The sequence below is a fragment of the Dryobates pubescens genome, chromosome 13 (genome assembly GCF_014839835.1).
Source record: "Dryobates pubescens isolate bDryPub1 chromosome 13, bDryPub1.pri, whole genome shotgun sequence".
NCBI classification, from domain to species: Eukaryota; Metazoa; Chordata; class Aves; order Piciformes; family Picidae; genus Dryobates; species Dryobates pubescens.
The window spans coordinates 5,356,906-5,373,735 of record NC_071624.1 but is presented as its reverse complement, the minus strand read 5'-3'; the positions used below and the strand labels follow the sequence as shown (position 1 = coordinate 5,373,735).

Below are 16,830 nucleotides of genomic sequence, written 5' to 3'. Positions count from 1 at the left end.
AGGCAAGTTAGGTGGACTTCACAGCACTCGCATCATGACAGGAGCAGTCATGAAAGAGTCAGGGTGGGGTTAAGAAAAAGGGTGAGGAATTAAGAAAATGGATTGAATTATCAGGTTGCAAATGAAGCTATTTTGACCAAAGAAAAGGCAAGAATTTGTGAGAACTTTATTATCCAGGAAATTTTCCTAGGCTCTAAACATCAATATTAATAATTGAAGTATTAATTTTGGTCTATTTTATCTATTCTGCCTTATTAATCAAGGATGGCAAAAAAAAAAATAAATATATGCCTAACACAGTCCCTCCTTAACAAGTGATAAGGAAAAAGTCATTTCCTGAACTGCTAGAATTTTTTAATTTAAGATTTTCTACATATTGATGGCTATTGACTGAAGAAACAGCTCAGATTTATATGGGCAAAAGCACACAGTAACAGCATCAAGCTGAAGCAAGAAACTGAGGCCATGTTTTGGCACAGTCTAGTTTGCACCCCTGTGTGGGCAAGAATGCCACCCGGGGACTTCCCAACACTCTTTCAAAGCAGAGAATACATAGAATACATAGAATCAACCAGGTTGGAAGAGACCTTCAAGATCATCACGTCCAACCCATCAACCAATCCAACACCACCCAAACAACTAACCCACGGCACCAAGCACCCCATCAAGTCTTCTCCTGAAAACCTCCAGTGATGGCGACTCCACCACCCCCCCAGGCAGCCCATTCCAATGGGCAATCACTCTTTCTGCATAGAACTTTTTCCTAACATCTAGCCTGAACCTCCCCTGGCGCAGCCTGAGACTGTGTCCTCTTGTTCTGGTACTGGCCGCCTGGGAGAAGAGACCAACATCCGTCTGTCTACAAGTATTTTCTCCCAATCAGGTAAATCCTTGATCAAGGTGCCAGTGCAACCCTACAAACAGCTACAGCTTTTTCCACATATTTGGGGAAAAAAAGGGAATTGCTTCATAAACCATATTGGGCCCCCAATATCTGGGTGGTACCCCATCTACCAACCCACTATCAGCATGCAGAACAGAAAAGACAAAAACCTGTGTCAATCCCACCATCAAGCTATGGGCTGGCAAGGGAAAAAACACCCTTTCTGTTTTGTCATCAGCTTAATATTTTGGAAGTCAGAAGTCCATCCTCTGAGAAGACACAGTGTAATCCAATAACATTAAGCCTTTAAGTGGCTTTCACTCACAATTATCAGGTAATAGAGGTACAGAATTTGCTATCAGCAATACTCAGCTCATTTAATTGGTTTCTTTTAGGTACACTGGTTATTTCACCAAGCTCACAGGTTTTAAAGTTATTTTTCAAGCTTGCTATTTAGTACCTGATAAATCTATTAAAGTCTCAGAAGCATCTGCTTCAGACAAGTCAGAACTTGATTCTATCAGCTAGATCTGTGTGTCACAATGCATAAGATGTTTCAGTTTTAAAAAGAAGCTACAGAACTGTTGCACATTTTTGGCCACAAGCTCTGGCCTTTTGAACTGTCTAAGTATCTAACAAATCTCTAGGTCAAAAGCTGGTTTTGAAAGATTTTGGAATATCTAAGCCAACAACTTTCCCAGACTCTGCTCCACTTTATGATTTACATAAAATTGCTGTATTATGTCCCTTACAGGCATGTGAGTTACAATTTTTCAGTCAATATTAAATTCATGTATTTCCATTACAGAATTCTGTCTGCCTGTACCACATGACAATCTCTCACCAAGACGTTTTAATGGTCTGGACAGAGAGTAACCGATTCCAGCATCTCAAGCTGACTTTGGGCAATGACCACCTTCAACTCTGCCCATCTGACCTTTCCTACAGACAGGAAAAAAACCCATCTAGATCATCATTGCAATTCATGGCTTTGGGGTTGCTGCTTACTTCGTGAACTTTGTAAATCCTAGTGAAAAAAAAAAAAAGAAATGTAATTTGAGCAGATTTAGATGCAATTGGAATTGGGTTCTCCTTAAATAAACTGGGACAAGAATTTAACAGCAGTGCTCCTCCATGCAACAATAACATTACCTCAAGATCATGAAACTTCACCTTCTACAGGCAGTAAAACATTCCATAGGCAGCTACCAGAGCTAGTTTCAATGCCAGTAACTGTGTTTAAAAAAAAAAAATTAACAGGTTGACTGAATAATTAATGTTGATTTTCTTTACTTCTTGAAATATTAAAGATCCAGAACAGTATGCAAGCTACCTTTTAAGTTCAGTGGTAAACAGGATGACTCAGGTGGCTACATTACCAGTCTGTTTGATATTAATCACTGGCTAAAGCAGACAACACTGATTAAAGGACACCAACATAATTAAGGGCAGCCAACATGGGTTTATGGAAGACATCATATTTTTTTTTTACAAGTAGAAATTTAATTGCTCAAGCATGAAGGTGAAATAAATTTTAACTTTTGCAAGACATTTTACTTAATGCTAAAAAGGACATGCTAAATTCAGAACAAATCTTGATTTGTTACAATGTGTTTTTTCTTTAAAGATTCTCTTCTAAAGAATCTACACCAACCCATCTCAGAAGGCCAAATATTCACAAAACAGAGGAAAAGGAAATAAGCTATCCTCTACTTCTGCAGAGCCTGCCTGTAATATTGGTTCACAGAACTTCTAAAATCTGAGGCTAACAAGCATGGATATGGTAAATAATGGAAATGACATGCCATCAATAGCACCATTATGTATTATTCAATTACTCAGGCCAGTATCGCAGGTTGCATTTAATAAGGCAAAGCATACAATGAAAAAGACTTACAAGTAGAACACACAGGTAACATACAACAAATGCAAGACTACAGTGAAGAAGTCCTGAAAGCAGCCTAAGATTTATCACATTAATCAGCTGAAAAACGTGATACAACACTGACTAGAAGAGTTAACAGAAAACACTGAATACAAAAATAAGGAAATACAAAGTGGCTTTTATCACTGCAGGTATATTATGTCCTGCTGTTAGGGTAGAAAACTGATAAATCTGGTGTTCAAAAATTTGACAGAATATGAGAAACATGTCTTACAGTGGGGAAAAACACCCCACACAAAACCTCTATTTCTTGAGCTTTGAGAAAAAAAAATATTGTGCTTAGTCTGTAAATAGTCATGCAGGCAAAAAAGGCTGAAGACTAAAGCTTATTCGCTGAAGGGATTGAAGCAAGACATTCAGAGATCAACAATAGAGTAAGTTGCTCTAAGGTCACTAAATGATTTCCTAAGAAATAGGTTCTAGTCTAAAAAGAAAAGTAATCAGGACAAAAAAAAAAATCCTTAGTCACATTATACAAGATGCCAGAAAAGACATCACAGTTCTTTGGCTTACTAAGCCCTCCTCCTGAAAAAGGGTGTGAATTTTTCAAGGCCTATCTACCCATATGCCAAAAGGAAGATTTTCATAAGGGAACACTGTCTGAACTGCCCGCTTCTCTAGGAACTACACCTCTATTATTACAGTTACATTTTTATACCCCCCCAAAAGTCTTAAACTTTCCTGTCTGATACTGCTACAAAAGTGTTTCAATCCCTCTGCAGTTTCTGGTCCGAAATTCTCAACTCTCAAACACCAGGACCACACCAACTGCCCTGTGCTCTAAAGCTTGCACCTAAAGCTTGAGTGTTGCAGTGTGCAACATGCTGCACCACAGTCAAGAATGACAAGAAGTATACACTGAAGATCTTCTAGGATAGGGTGACAAAAGAGACTAAAAAGACCCACACACCTAAAATCCAAGAAAAATAAGGAACATTAAATATCACTACTACAGGTATTTTCCTCCTTTCCTACCTACTACTGTGAACTTGATGGTTAGAGAGCTATCCACTTCTTGCTTCACCTGAACACCAACAAATGTGAAAGTTTTCCCCTGTTTCTGCAACAGAAAGCAGTGTGACCTCCACGTTGATTTCAAGACTTCAAGCCAAAAGCAGACACCAGCAATTAAGCTCCAAGCAGACCGAGAGGACCACACCCTTGGCCCTGCCATTGGCTGGAATGCAAAGCACTTCTCATTCTAAATCCTGTCCCAAAATCCTGCCAGCAGTCCTGTTTTCCAGCTGAAAAACACTTCCACATTCCTTTACCTTCTACATCAAAAATTTGCTGTTAGGTGAATATTTAGTGTGTGCCATTCCACAAGATGTTACAGACCAGGACACTGAGTCTCCCTACCAGCTGCTCTAAGAGGCCAATAGCCAGACTGCATGGGTGCAACCAAAACCATGCTGGAGCATCTCTCTTCCTCTCCTCACATTATAAAGCCCATACATGTATTCAAAGGGGCAGGACAAAGCTTCAGACTACATTCACTGAAAACATTCATTGAATTAACAGATCTGCGTTATTGTGGAGCTTTTTGTTCTCTTTTTGTCATTTGCGTAAGCAACTTCTTCAGGCTTTGTAGAAATCCTCTCATCCAACATCTTAAGGTTTCCTATTCATGCAGTTTTGAGATGCCCTTTACTACAGGAAATTAATATTCAACAGTGAGAAAGCATCTAATAAGAAGTCCTAGGAGAGAATTAGTATCTGTATCAGATTGTATATGCTCATCAACCAGGAAGTCAGGAGGTAATCTGTCACTACATATGAACTACAACACTTGTAAATAGCTTAGCACTTTTCTTCTTTTTATGTTAATATTGCTAAAGACACTTGCTTCTTTTAATAATCGTATTTTTGTAAACTGACTTGTGACTTACCCTGAGCCTGCTTTAGTACACTTAAAGCCTAGGATAACATAAACAGAGAACATTGCATATATAGATGATTCAGCATTAACTAAACCTGAAGTAAAAACTCCCGCTTTTTTGGAAGCTTTTTTCTTTAAACTGTAGTTGAACTGGGCCTCTGATTTATTAAACCAAGTTATTAGGTGCTTTTACTTAAAAATCTTGCCATATGCTACTTCCATGATCGGCCTAACTCCCTTGCTATTACAAAAAGTATTCAGTCAAGCGCTGATGTCAGCCCTGCTTTGAACAAGAGACTGAAGCAGACACCCACCACAGGTTGGTCTCTTCCAACCTAAACCATCCTCAGATTCTAACAAACATAGCTTAAAAACAAGGAAAAATTCACTTTATACATCCATTACTTGCCAGTCATACCAGCTCCTTGCCACATGACATTGACTCCACGGCTGAGGTTACCTAAACTTAGCAATTCATTCATCCCTATAAAATTTCATCCGAAGTAATCTTCAGTGTACAAACACCATCTTCTCCTGCTTCTTTCAATTTGAACCAACACATAACCACACAGACCTGCTTTTTCCCCATCTGAAGGAAGATAGGTGTGGGGAAAAAAAAAAAAAATCATAGTAACCACAACGTGAAACAAGTATCTCTCCACTGAATAAAAAGTACCAAATAACCAGTATCAAAGTGTTACCTTCACAAAGTGCAATGTGCCATGCTTACTTTCACTGCAATAACAGCTATTTAACAAATATTTTTCTAACCAGTTCATTTTACTATTATGAAAGATCACTTATATGTTTATAGTGACAAATTACACATACAACAGCCACTACTGAAGTATCAAATAATCATTCTTTCTTACTTGCCGAGATATTACAAAACACAGCCAAAAAAATCATAATGCACAGTTTTAATAATTAGCTAAGAGAATAAAAAAAAAAGCAGGTAATCCAAAAGGTACTGTCAACAAGGCATTTTCTAAATGTCCATCAATTTCTCATTGACCTATAGACTCTACCTCTACAAAGATACTGGTATCCCCCTGTTTTCCTCTGTTATCCTGAGGTCTGGACATCCAGCTTCTACACAGAATCAAAAAATAGTTCTGGTTGGAAAAGATCTTTAAGATCATCAAATCCAATCATTCCTAACTGTACCATGTCTGGTGCTAAACCCTGTCCCTCACCACCACCATCTCTGCATCTCTGAAACATCTCCAGGAATGGGGATTCAACCACTTCCCCGAGGGGCCTGTTCCAGTCTTTAAGAACTTCTTTCAGTGAAGAAGTTTCTTCTAATATCCCATCTAAACCTCCCTAGTACAACTTGAGGCCACTTCCTCTCATCCCATCACTTCTTAGTAGTGAGAAGAGACCAACACTCGCCTCACTACAACCTCCTTTTAGGAGGTAGCTGCAGGTTACAAACTTTCAAGGCTCACCCCTGAAAACACAGACTTTGATTTCATACTAGACAAAAACTTCAGATGCATCACAATAATTCTGTGTATCCTCTCAAGAAAAAAAAAAAAAAAAAGAGAGACATAAAAATGTCAATGGCAGCTCAGTTTCCTGCACAGGCATCAAGCCATTGCTACAGCTGCTACATTAAAGGAGTGTTTAACCATTTCTAGAGAGAATGGACTGACAGACCTTCCCCTGCAAAAAAAGAGAAGTGGCCAGATGTTGCCGTCAACACACTGTGGCAATCTCAGCTACTAACAGAGCAACAGAAAACTCTGGTCTTCTACAAGCCCCTGCTGCCATCTGAGCTAAAGATGAAAAAATCACGGTGTTAAACATCACTATGATGAACTACAACAATTTATACGTGTGTGTGTGTGTATATATATATTTATACACATGTACTACCATCAACCACAAGAGGACAAATGTTGTATATAGCTAATAATTTAGAGCACTTAATTTTTCTTAGTTCCATCCATAACTTATGTCCACCTTGAGCAAGTTTTCTAAGCTTTTTTTGGTTCTGACAATTTTCAAGGCAAATCACTTGTGCAACTAAAAAAAAGGTCCACGAGTTGACAGCAACAGAGGAAAGAAAAGGCTAAGTTGAGCTGAAAACTGACTTTGCTCCTGTAAAAGCAAGTTATCACTCTATTGCAGCATTTCACACAGCTAGGTTTTCAAATGTCACTAATGAATTTACATAAATTTATGAGGAAACCACACAAAGAAACAGAATGTCTTTCAACACAAATGCTTCTTCAGTAGGGAAGAGATGGGATTGTCATTACTAAAGCACCCAATGGATCTCTGGTAAGCTAAATAGGAAGTAGACAGCAGACCAGGCGTCTGCTTTTATGCTTGTGAGCAGGTGTTTTATTGCTCTGTCCCTTAGCTCTATCTATAATCATGAATTAAATATAGCTTATCTCACTCATCTTTGAGCAGAAGCATTAAGAAAAACAAATGAAAAAATGCTTGGAAAAGGAATTTATTTTCTAAATCAGGCTATAAAGAGATTTAATGTCAGATCTCAAAAAGCACTTAGAAGGAATGGTAAAGGCCTCAATGAAACAAACATACATTTGACAGGTACTTACAAAACTAGGCAGAATCTTATGTTCTTGGTATCTCAAACAAAAATAAATAAATCTAAAGAGCTGGAGACCTGAACTACCCTAATGGAGAGAGCACCATGGTTCAGGTGCCTACCTCATCTTTATTACCGTGAACCAAAGTTTCCCTCTGTTTAAAACAACAGACCTTTCAGTAGAGGCATGTAGTAGCAAACCACCTCTTCACCCAGTCAGCTGCCTACACAAGATGTTCCATAGGACTTTGACATTTAGTTTTAAAATGAAGCATCTATAGATCTTAAAAGAGCTGACAGCATTATTCTTACAGTCAGGTATAAGAGACTCCAGTTTATGATAGAACTCCACTTAGACAACTGGTCTCAGGAAACAGCAGGCACAGAAGAAATGCAGTGGTGCTTACCATCAAATTCCTTTCAAAAAAAAAAAAAAAATATATATATACCCCAAATCTACTTTGCAATCTTGCAAAGTCTCTTCCTGAACCAAGAAGTAAAACAGCTGAAAGAATTGTAAAGCCCTCAACTACTTACAAGCATCCTTTTTTCATTTACATCAAGATGGTATTTTTCATTTACTCTGTATTTTAGGAAGACAAGCAAAATCACTACCAAGTATCCAGGGAGATGTTACAATCCTCTTAAGATCAACATCTAGAATGAAAGGAGTATCTATGAGAGCTCTAGTTTTTACTGTGGTATCAAGTAATTTTTCTAAGCGCCCTGTGAAACAAATCATCACTGCAACATGACCACTTGGCATTTTAGTCCTATGCTCTGGCTTTAAAAAACAGGCTCAAGAAAACATTCAGAAAAGATCCTAGAAGAAATACAGTGACCAGGTACTCCCCTGCATACAAGGATACTCCTGCATCCAGGGCCTGAGAGCACCTGAGTAACTCTTAAAATCATTAATAAAAAACTAGTGTTAATTCACAACATTTTCAGGTATTTAAAGGGGTTAGCAGTATCTCCATACAAGAAAGCAAGTCTTGCTGGAAGTGGCACTCACATTGTATGAATAAATCATAGTGGAACATTAGACAATTTTTTTTTTTAAGTCACATTCAGTGAGACCTTAACACTGACACACATGACCACTCATTCTGGGTAACTTGTGTATGAGCCTAAAGAGTGAAGAGGATGCAGAAGGGGCAACAGGCATTTCAATATTTATCTTGCTACCCCCAGGACTGATGAGGACACAGATTTTTAAATCAGCATCAGCTAATTGTTCAAAATATACCTATTCAAATTAATAGCAAAACCATCAATACCTTGTAAAACTAATGCTCTTATTATCTACTGGAACCAACACTCAGTAATAGAGCTCAAAAATACCAGGGGAAAAAAAAAAGCTTTTGTTGGTAACAACTGCAAACCATTTTGTTTACAAAGGTTCCAAATTATCACAATGTGCATCTACCAAATGTTCTATTCACAAAGCAGCAAATTAATTTGTGCTTATTATGAACTTTCTTAAGAACAAAAGCAACCAGCAGTTATGGGAAAAGGAAAAAAAATTCACACGTACTTTCCAGGAACTTGCCCAAGTCAGCTCCTGAAGCAAGGAAATAGAATGAGCAGCATAAAGTTAGAAAAACAATCAGAATTCAGAATTTTTCCCACCCACTCATGAAAATAGACACTTAAGAACTACAGTGCTTAGTGGTAAACCACTATGGGAGTAAACCAAGACACCAAGATGAAGGTTATTGAGGAAGATGTAGGTTTTATTCCATAAGTACTACTCCGCAACATCTGCTTTTGGCCTACAACTTGTTCAAAGTGCGATTACATTGAGTTGAAAGATGGGAGAAGTGCTTTGTTGACACTGAAACTACTTGTCTTGGATCAATACCAAACGTACACAATCCTGATCGATGTTCTCTTCAGCGTGCCAAGGCCTCTCCAGTCAAACACTGCTGGTCACCGCTGCTCCAAACAGCCTGCTGCCTGTGGGTAGGGGGCAAGGCTCGAGCGCTCAACAGGCTCCCTCCTTACTCAGCCTGTGTAATCTGACAGGACTGGGCGTGCTCGGAGCAGGGCACACACACAGGCTTCAATGAGGACGCACCTGCCCGCGGCGCTGCCGAACACAGGCCCACTCCCACTGGGCTGAGAAGGGACGAGCGAGTTCACAAGGGTCAGCGTGAGGGGAGATGGCAGCAGGGAGGCAGCTGCCAGCCCCAGAGGACGTGAGTAGCCCCAGGCGATCCACGGCCGCCTGACAGAGAGCATCTCCCCCTGCCGTGACCGCGGAGCCGCATGGAGCGGGCCCGCACCCCGGAACGGGACCAGGCCCAACAAGCCTCAAAATGCCCCTTGCCAGGAGCGCGGAAGAGACTCTCTGGGCTTGGCCCTCACCGCTAGGCCAGGGCGACCTCATCTCCCACTAGGCCGCAAGACGCCTCGGGGCTGCAGCACCCGCGGCGGCCAGAAGCCACCGGCAAGGCCGGTGCTCGGCGAGCGGCCTAGTCCCGCTCCCGCAGATAGGGAGCGCAACGACGGGGGCAGCACAGCGGCAGAGAGCACGGTGTCAGGGACGCGACCCAAGTGGCAGCAGAAAGTGAGACAGGGAGCCGGCAGGACGGCGTTACCTGCGCTCCCGGACGGAGAGTCCCTCACGGCCACAGCGACTTCTCAGCCCCAACAACACAAGATGGCGGTCGCGCCGCCACGCAACGTCACGTGAGAGCAAGCCCCGCCCCCTGCCTGCGCCGCGAGACCCGGATGGGCGACGGGACTCCTCCCCCCACCCCAGACCTCGTGCAGACCCCGCCTGCATGACGACATCGCTGCGCGCGCATAGCCCCCTGCGGGAACGCGGCTGCTCCCTGCCGGAGACGGGAGCGAACTGCAACCCCCTTCCCGTACAGCCCTGTGGGAGGGACGGTGGTGATAAGCAGGAGAAGTCGAGTGGTGCTTGTTCCCCGGCTGGGTCAGCTCCTCCCCGCGCCGTCCAGCCAATGCCCCCCGCAAAATGAATGTGCCCCCCTCAGGTTCAGCCTGCCCTCTTCCGTTTTCTGGCAGTTCAGGTGCAAATCGGCTTTTTTCTGTGCGGGTCCCTCGGAGGTCAATCGCAGGATCATAGAATCATTTCGCTTGGAAAAGACCTTCAAGACCTTCGAGTCCAACCATTAACCCTACTCCACGAAGTCTGGTGCTACACCACGTCCTTCAGCATCAAGTCTGCCTCTTCAAAACAGCTCCAGGGATAGGGATTCAACTACCTCCCTAGGGAGCCTGTTCCAGTCTTTTAGAACCCGTTTAATGAAGAAGATTCTTGCAATACCCAACCTAAACCTCCCCTTGGTGCAACTTGAGACCATTTTCTCTCATCCTATCATTTGTTAGCTGAGAAGCGATCAAGCCACACCCAGCTCCAATCCCCTTTCAGGAAACTGTAGTGAGCGAGACAGCCTTCCCTCTGCTTCCTTTCCTCCAAACGATCCCAGTTCCCTCAGCTGCTCCTCACAAGCTTTGATCGCCAGACCGTTCACCAGCTTTGTTGCCCTTCTCTGGACCTGTTTCCCTGAGGCAAATTCCTGCTCTGTGGTATGCCTGTTCTGCAGAGCACACAGCAGTCACCCTCAGCCTTTTCCTCCTTTTGGGTTTCATGCAGGGAATTCAGCTTTACTGGTGGCACTGAAAGGCCACGAGGAGCCATCTGACTCAGTGACCGTGTTTTAAACGCAGACAGTGCCCAGGCTCCATTGGGATCTGACCTGCTCCCTCCAGCTCACTGCTCATCTGCTGCTGCAGGAGACAGCCTCAAAGGAGGTTGCTGCTGACAGAAAAAGGGCACTAGGTGGGACATATTTTGACTCCACATTTCCTGATGGGAAAATCAAGAGCTCAAGGCAAACTGTTTTCAACTAAAAATACTGGTTTATATTTAGTCGTGAAACCCATATTAGTACATGAGGCAGAATAATCCCATGTGGCTCCTTTGGCCTAAAAAACGATTCGTGGCTGTTACACAGTATTGAAGGTATAACTGTTTTCAGCTGAAACAATTCCACCCGAATCATGATTTCAGCCACAGCCCCCACAGCTTTCCCCCCCCCCCCCCCCCCCTTCTTCTAGGTGAATAAATACTTCTCATTGTGCACTGAATGCTGGCCAAAAACAATGTGACACTGAAGTGATTCTTCTGAGCTAATGAGTTGAAAGCCTGTAATTCCTGGGGCTTATTTTTAGCCAAGAGTGACATAGGGTAACTTCACTCCAATATCTTAGAGTTAAATTACTCCTTTAGGAGGCTGGTAGGTAAAAACAATGCTCCCTAGCAAAGGGCTGATGACCGATAAGCTGCGTTTGATCTCCCAGCTTGTCACAGCTTGAGCCAGTACTAAAAACGGTATGGTGAGGGAGAGAGGCTGCCTTGGTATTCTACTTACTAAATGCAGTAAGTAGATACTTTCAAATGCTCGAAGACAAGCTTTGTCTGGGATGGGAAAAGTTCAGCACTTGTGGAAACTTTACCTCAGCACAATCTTTGTATTATTGAGAGAGAAAAAAAAAAAAGAAAAGAGTGTGCCTGAAACATGCTTCATCTGCAGAACTCGGTGTTTTTGTAAAAGACCTCAAGGAAACTCAGATGCTTGCTTTTTGGTTATACCAGATGCATCTTCAACCCTCCACAATACTCATTCCAACAAAACTGGGAGGCTGTTGTGAAAATTCAAGATTGTACCGTGTTCCTGCAAGCTTAAATTGTAAAACTTCATCTGATATTGTCTAGGTGGGAAATCACCCTAGCAGCTGGTCTGGCTACCAAGGGCATGATGCGCTTCAGAGCCTGGGATTTGCCAATGCATCTTCACTGTTGAAATCCAGGCGCGGGGCAGCAGCATCCCTAGCAAACTAAGCCCTTTCTTAGTGACCTAGCTTAAAAGCAAGAGTCTGCCTCCCTAAATGCAGTAGTGGAGCTATGAAGACAAGGCACAGCTTTGGAATTATAAATAACGGTCACAAAGCAGCTCAGAAAATGTGACAGTCTGTCGCACTTCCCCTGGCCACCCCCACTCTTCATTATTTAGAAAAGTGACTCCTCTGCTTGTTAAAAAACACAGGTTTTGATGCTGAGAAGACATTGACTCTTCTCAGACCTCTGTTTTTCATGGCCTCATTTGTCACATCCCTAAAAATAATAAAAGCAATAAATGAAGCAGGCAGGTGAGCACCCAACTTAGTTTTTAAACTCAGTCTCTTGGATGCATCTGTCACCTCAGATGGCTTGTACTGAAAGAAAGACTACCACAAACACACTGCTACCTCTGCAACACAATTATTTCCAGATGTCCTTCCCACATGTGGCAAGCTAGGTTTCTAAGGGTTTATTATTATAAAGCAGTCCAGTTACTCCAATCCACCTTGTGAGGAACACTCACATAAGGGTAAAATTCTATTTGGTTACCTTAATCCTCACAGATAAAACCCAAATCCTAAGCTGGGAACAACCTCATCATAGTGTTTCCATTCTCTCTTGACTACACAGAGCTTTTAAAGACTGGCTTCAAAAGACATTATCTCCTGCAGCCAACAATCAATGGCTGCGACAGAAGCATCATTGAGCAATACACTGCAATCCAAGGATCCAGTAAGGCTGAACCTAGCCTTGGCGGAAGTGCTTAGTGATTCCTCTGCTGTGCGTCTCCTGCTCTAGGAAAATTTGAACAAAAACCCTTCAGAGATCAAGGACTACCTGCTGTTCCCATTCTAGGACATGAGTGACTTGAGATAAATCTTCATCCCTTCTGGGAAAGGCTCAGGAGCACAACAGACTTCTCATGTAACTTCTCTACTTGCACCCTCAAACAGGCTTGGGGCATGTTAGAAGTGCCAGGTCAGTATTGATGTAGCAGCAGGTATCTATAAAGATAGTTGGGATTGCCAGGATCTTCAAGAGCCACCTATGGTGACATCAGGTATAAAAGGAGGATAGCACATTGAGGATTGTAATATATTTCAGGCATTTCGCAGATGAGGGAAAGGCTGTGGATTTTGGTAAAGCATTTGACACTGCCTCCTGCAGCATCCTCCTGGAGAAACTGGCTGCTCATGGCAGGTAGGTCCATTGCCAGGTAAAAACCTTTCTGGGTGGTGAGGCCCAGAGTGTGATAGGAAATGGGGTTAAATCCAGCTGGTAATCTTGTCACAGGGCTCAGTACTAGGGCCATTTCTCTTCAATGTCTTTATCAATGGTCTGGGTGAGGGGACCAAGGCACCCTCAGCAAGTTTGCAGATGACAATAAATTAGATGGGAGTGTTGATCTGATTGAGGGTAGGAAGGCTCTACAGAGGGATATGGACAGGCTGTATCAATAGGCTGATGTCAATTATACAAGGTTTAACAAAGCCAGCTGCCAGGTCCTGCACTTGCATCACAACCACCCCATGAATGCTTTGGACTTGGGGCAGAGTGGCTGGGAAGATGCCCAGCAACAAAAGATCTGGGGGTGTTGATCAACACTGTACAAGCATAAGCTAGCATGTGCCCAGGTGGCCAAGAAGGCCAATAATATACTGGCCTGTGTCAGGAACAGTGTGACCATCAGGACCAGGGAAGTGATTGTTCCCCTGTCCTCAGCACTGGTGAGGCTGTATGAGAGTACCAGGTTCAGTCTTGGGCCTCACTACGAGAAAGACACTGAGGTGCTGGAGCATGTCCAGAGAAGTGCATCAAAGCTGGTGAAGTGTCTGGAGAACAGGCCTGGTGAGGAACAGCTGAGGGAACTGGGGTTGTTTAGTTTGGAGAAAAGGAGGCTGAGGAGAGACCATCTCATTCTCTACAACTACCTGAAAGGAGGTTGTAGTGAGGTGGTTCTCCTTATTAAGAGGTGATAGAATGAGAGGAAATGGCCTCGAGTTGCACCAGGGGAGATTTAGGTTGGACATTAGGAGAAAACTCTAAGACTGGAACAGGCTCTCCATGGAGGTGGTTGAAGCCCCACCCCTAGAGGTGTTTCAGAGGGGAAGAGATGTGGTGCTGAAGGACATGATTTAGCACCAGACTTGGTAGAAATACTGTTTGGATTTTATGATCTTGAGGGTCTTTCCCAACCAAAGCAATTCTACGACTCTATATTAATAGGTAAATAAAATTAAGCATTGCCTAATACAATAAGCATTAAGGGGGACTGAGCAAGACAAATTTTTAGTACTTTTGCATAACCTGGTGACATTCTTATTCACTCCAATAGTAACCAGCAAAGCAGGACAGTTTAGAAAGCAGTTTCCCAAGTCACTTTTTGCAAACCTAATTTCAAAACACACATTGCCACAGCTTCAAAACAAACAAACATAAAACCAGGAGCGCTTTTCAATGCCCTGAGTAAAGGCCCAAACTAACAGCACCTGCTCACATTGAACAACTGCCACACACTGCTCATTTCCTTATTGAAACTTGTCAGCAGGAGTCGACTCGGATCTATCAAAATAAAACCACTGCAAGCCTTTTTTCCACCCTCTCCTCTGCTGCCCCAAGCTCCTCACCCAGCTGCACGTGCAATGCAGCACAAATCAGTGCTTGCTGCACCATTGAGGGAAAAAAACAGTGAAATGAAGAGCTGCAGTGTTGCAATTTCCCTGTAGAAAAACAAGAATAACGAGCCTTCACCCTAGTTTTATCTGACCTCTGAGACCTTAGGTCTGTCACACGCACAACAAATGCATGAACTGCTGACAAGACACAGAGCAGAGCCACACCAGATGAAATATTTCTGTCCTCCATTTCATCACCGAGTCGTACCTGAAATGATGCATGGTTAAACCTCCTCCTGAGCCGCTCCCACCCACCACGCTGGCCATGCCAGCAAACCTTAGTATATCAACAACAACAGAAACAAGATGTTTGGACACATTCTCAGATGTCCATGTATTTTATTTTCTTTTAATCTCCCTTCTGTAAAGGCAGAAAGAAGAAATGCCAAGGCAAATGTAGCTGAAACAACCTGCCTAGCTCCCAGCAGCAGCACTGCTGGGGTTGAGACACAGTGGCCATTCCAAGATAAGGGAAGGCTGACAACCTTCAGATGTCAACACACAGCAGTGGACAGTATTTCATATATTTACACAGCCATGTCACTTCGAGGAATTGCAAACAGGGCTTTTTACACCAGAACTGCTATACAGAAGGGGAGGGGCTATCCAGAACAGCTAAAACACTTCCATCACTCACCAAGTCAGGATGCTGAGCTTTGGAGATCACTACTATGGATTTGTGAACAAAACAGTATATTCAAGGACCTAAAATAAACCACAGATAAGGCTGGAGGTACCAATGCTTTATTTGTACATTTCAGCAACAGGAGAAATAATTGAAGATGAAATTATCTGCTTTGTTGTAAAGTATAAAAACATTTAATTATAAATATTTAGCTAAAAAAGCGTGATTTATAAAATATAATCTGTGAAGATATATATACACAGTTTAATTGTTTAGCAAATCTTTCACCTGACATTAAAGAGTAGAGGTTTTTTTCTATGCATTATTCCACACTCACAGTTTAGTGCTCACAGTGTAAGAAGCAAAATGGACAAATCAAAAGACAACTGGTAAGTTTTGTTCTGGAAAGGGAAAAAAAATAAAATGAAAACATTACAACAGTTGGGACATTAGCAGAGGCAGAATTCAAGCAAATCCATGTTTCAAGAGAGGCCTCTGATGAGGGAACAAAGCTCCCCTGCCATGATCTAGAGCATATATATTCAGACAAGCAGTGGGCATCTTAACATTTATGGGAAGTTTCCTGTGTTTGCAAAAGAAAATGGCTAATATAGTGCAAACCTTCCAAATTAAGTTCAGCTAAAGATGTTCACCTCACTGCTCTTCCCTTCTTGAGCAGAGATTGGTCAGTATGTGCTGGTGTTATCTGTCGTGGCTCTAATGAAGTCAGACAACGTCACCTTCAGGAATCAAGATAGGAGCAAATTTCCAAATAGAAAACCCCAGTGTGCCATGCAAATTCACTGTCCAGATGGCAACATCCCTTAAAACCAGGTACAGTTGCATAGGGCTGGAAAAGACAGTGAAGCCATACAGTATGCTAAATGTGATGGAATGTGAAAGAACATATGTGGTCAGGAAACTCAGTTTTCTCTTCCTCACTTGAGAGAGTCAGCTTCCTCCCTCTGAATCCCTTGAATCTCACCTCTTATTGCAAAGTTTGTTAGTATGGCACTTCTGAGAAGAAAAACTGGACCACTCCCCAACATGCTGGGTGGCAGAAAATGCTACAGAAAATGATAATTGTGATCCATGTCCCTAGTAACTATCTTTCTTCAGTGTTTTCACAGTGCCTCCGGCATGGGGCTTTGAGGAAGAAAAGGGGTAGTTGATGTGTGACAACACCCATCAGCAGTAGAAGTGTACAGGAAGCCAAGCTGTACTTTGTACACCCTGATTTACACAAGACCTCACTACTTGCTTGTAAGCAAGGAATTAATATGGGGCTAAAAGATAAAGGATGTGTATTAAAAAAAGGAATGAAGTTGGCAAGTATGACACTTGTCAGTGCTTACCCATGATTTGTTACCTGCTCTTTCCT

At 42.4% G+C, this 16,830-nt stretch overlaps 1 protein-coding gene across 1 annotated transcript in view; it reads right to left on the bottom strand.

The window, feature by feature from the left end:
* GIGYF2 (GRB10 interacting GYF protein 2) overlaps positions 1-9,948 on the bottom strand; it is an 83,545-nt gene extending 73,597 nt beyond the window's left edge. The window contains exons 1-2 of the mRNA XM_054166647.1: positions 9,877-9,948; positions 8,811-8,837 (exon numbers count right to left, since the gene is read on the bottom strand). The gene's annotated coding sequence lies outside the window, so the exon portion shown is untranslated. The remainder of the gene's footprint in view (positions 1-8,810; positions 8,838-9,876) is intronic.
* Between the last annotated feature and the right edge of the window lie 6,882 nt (positions 9,949-16,830).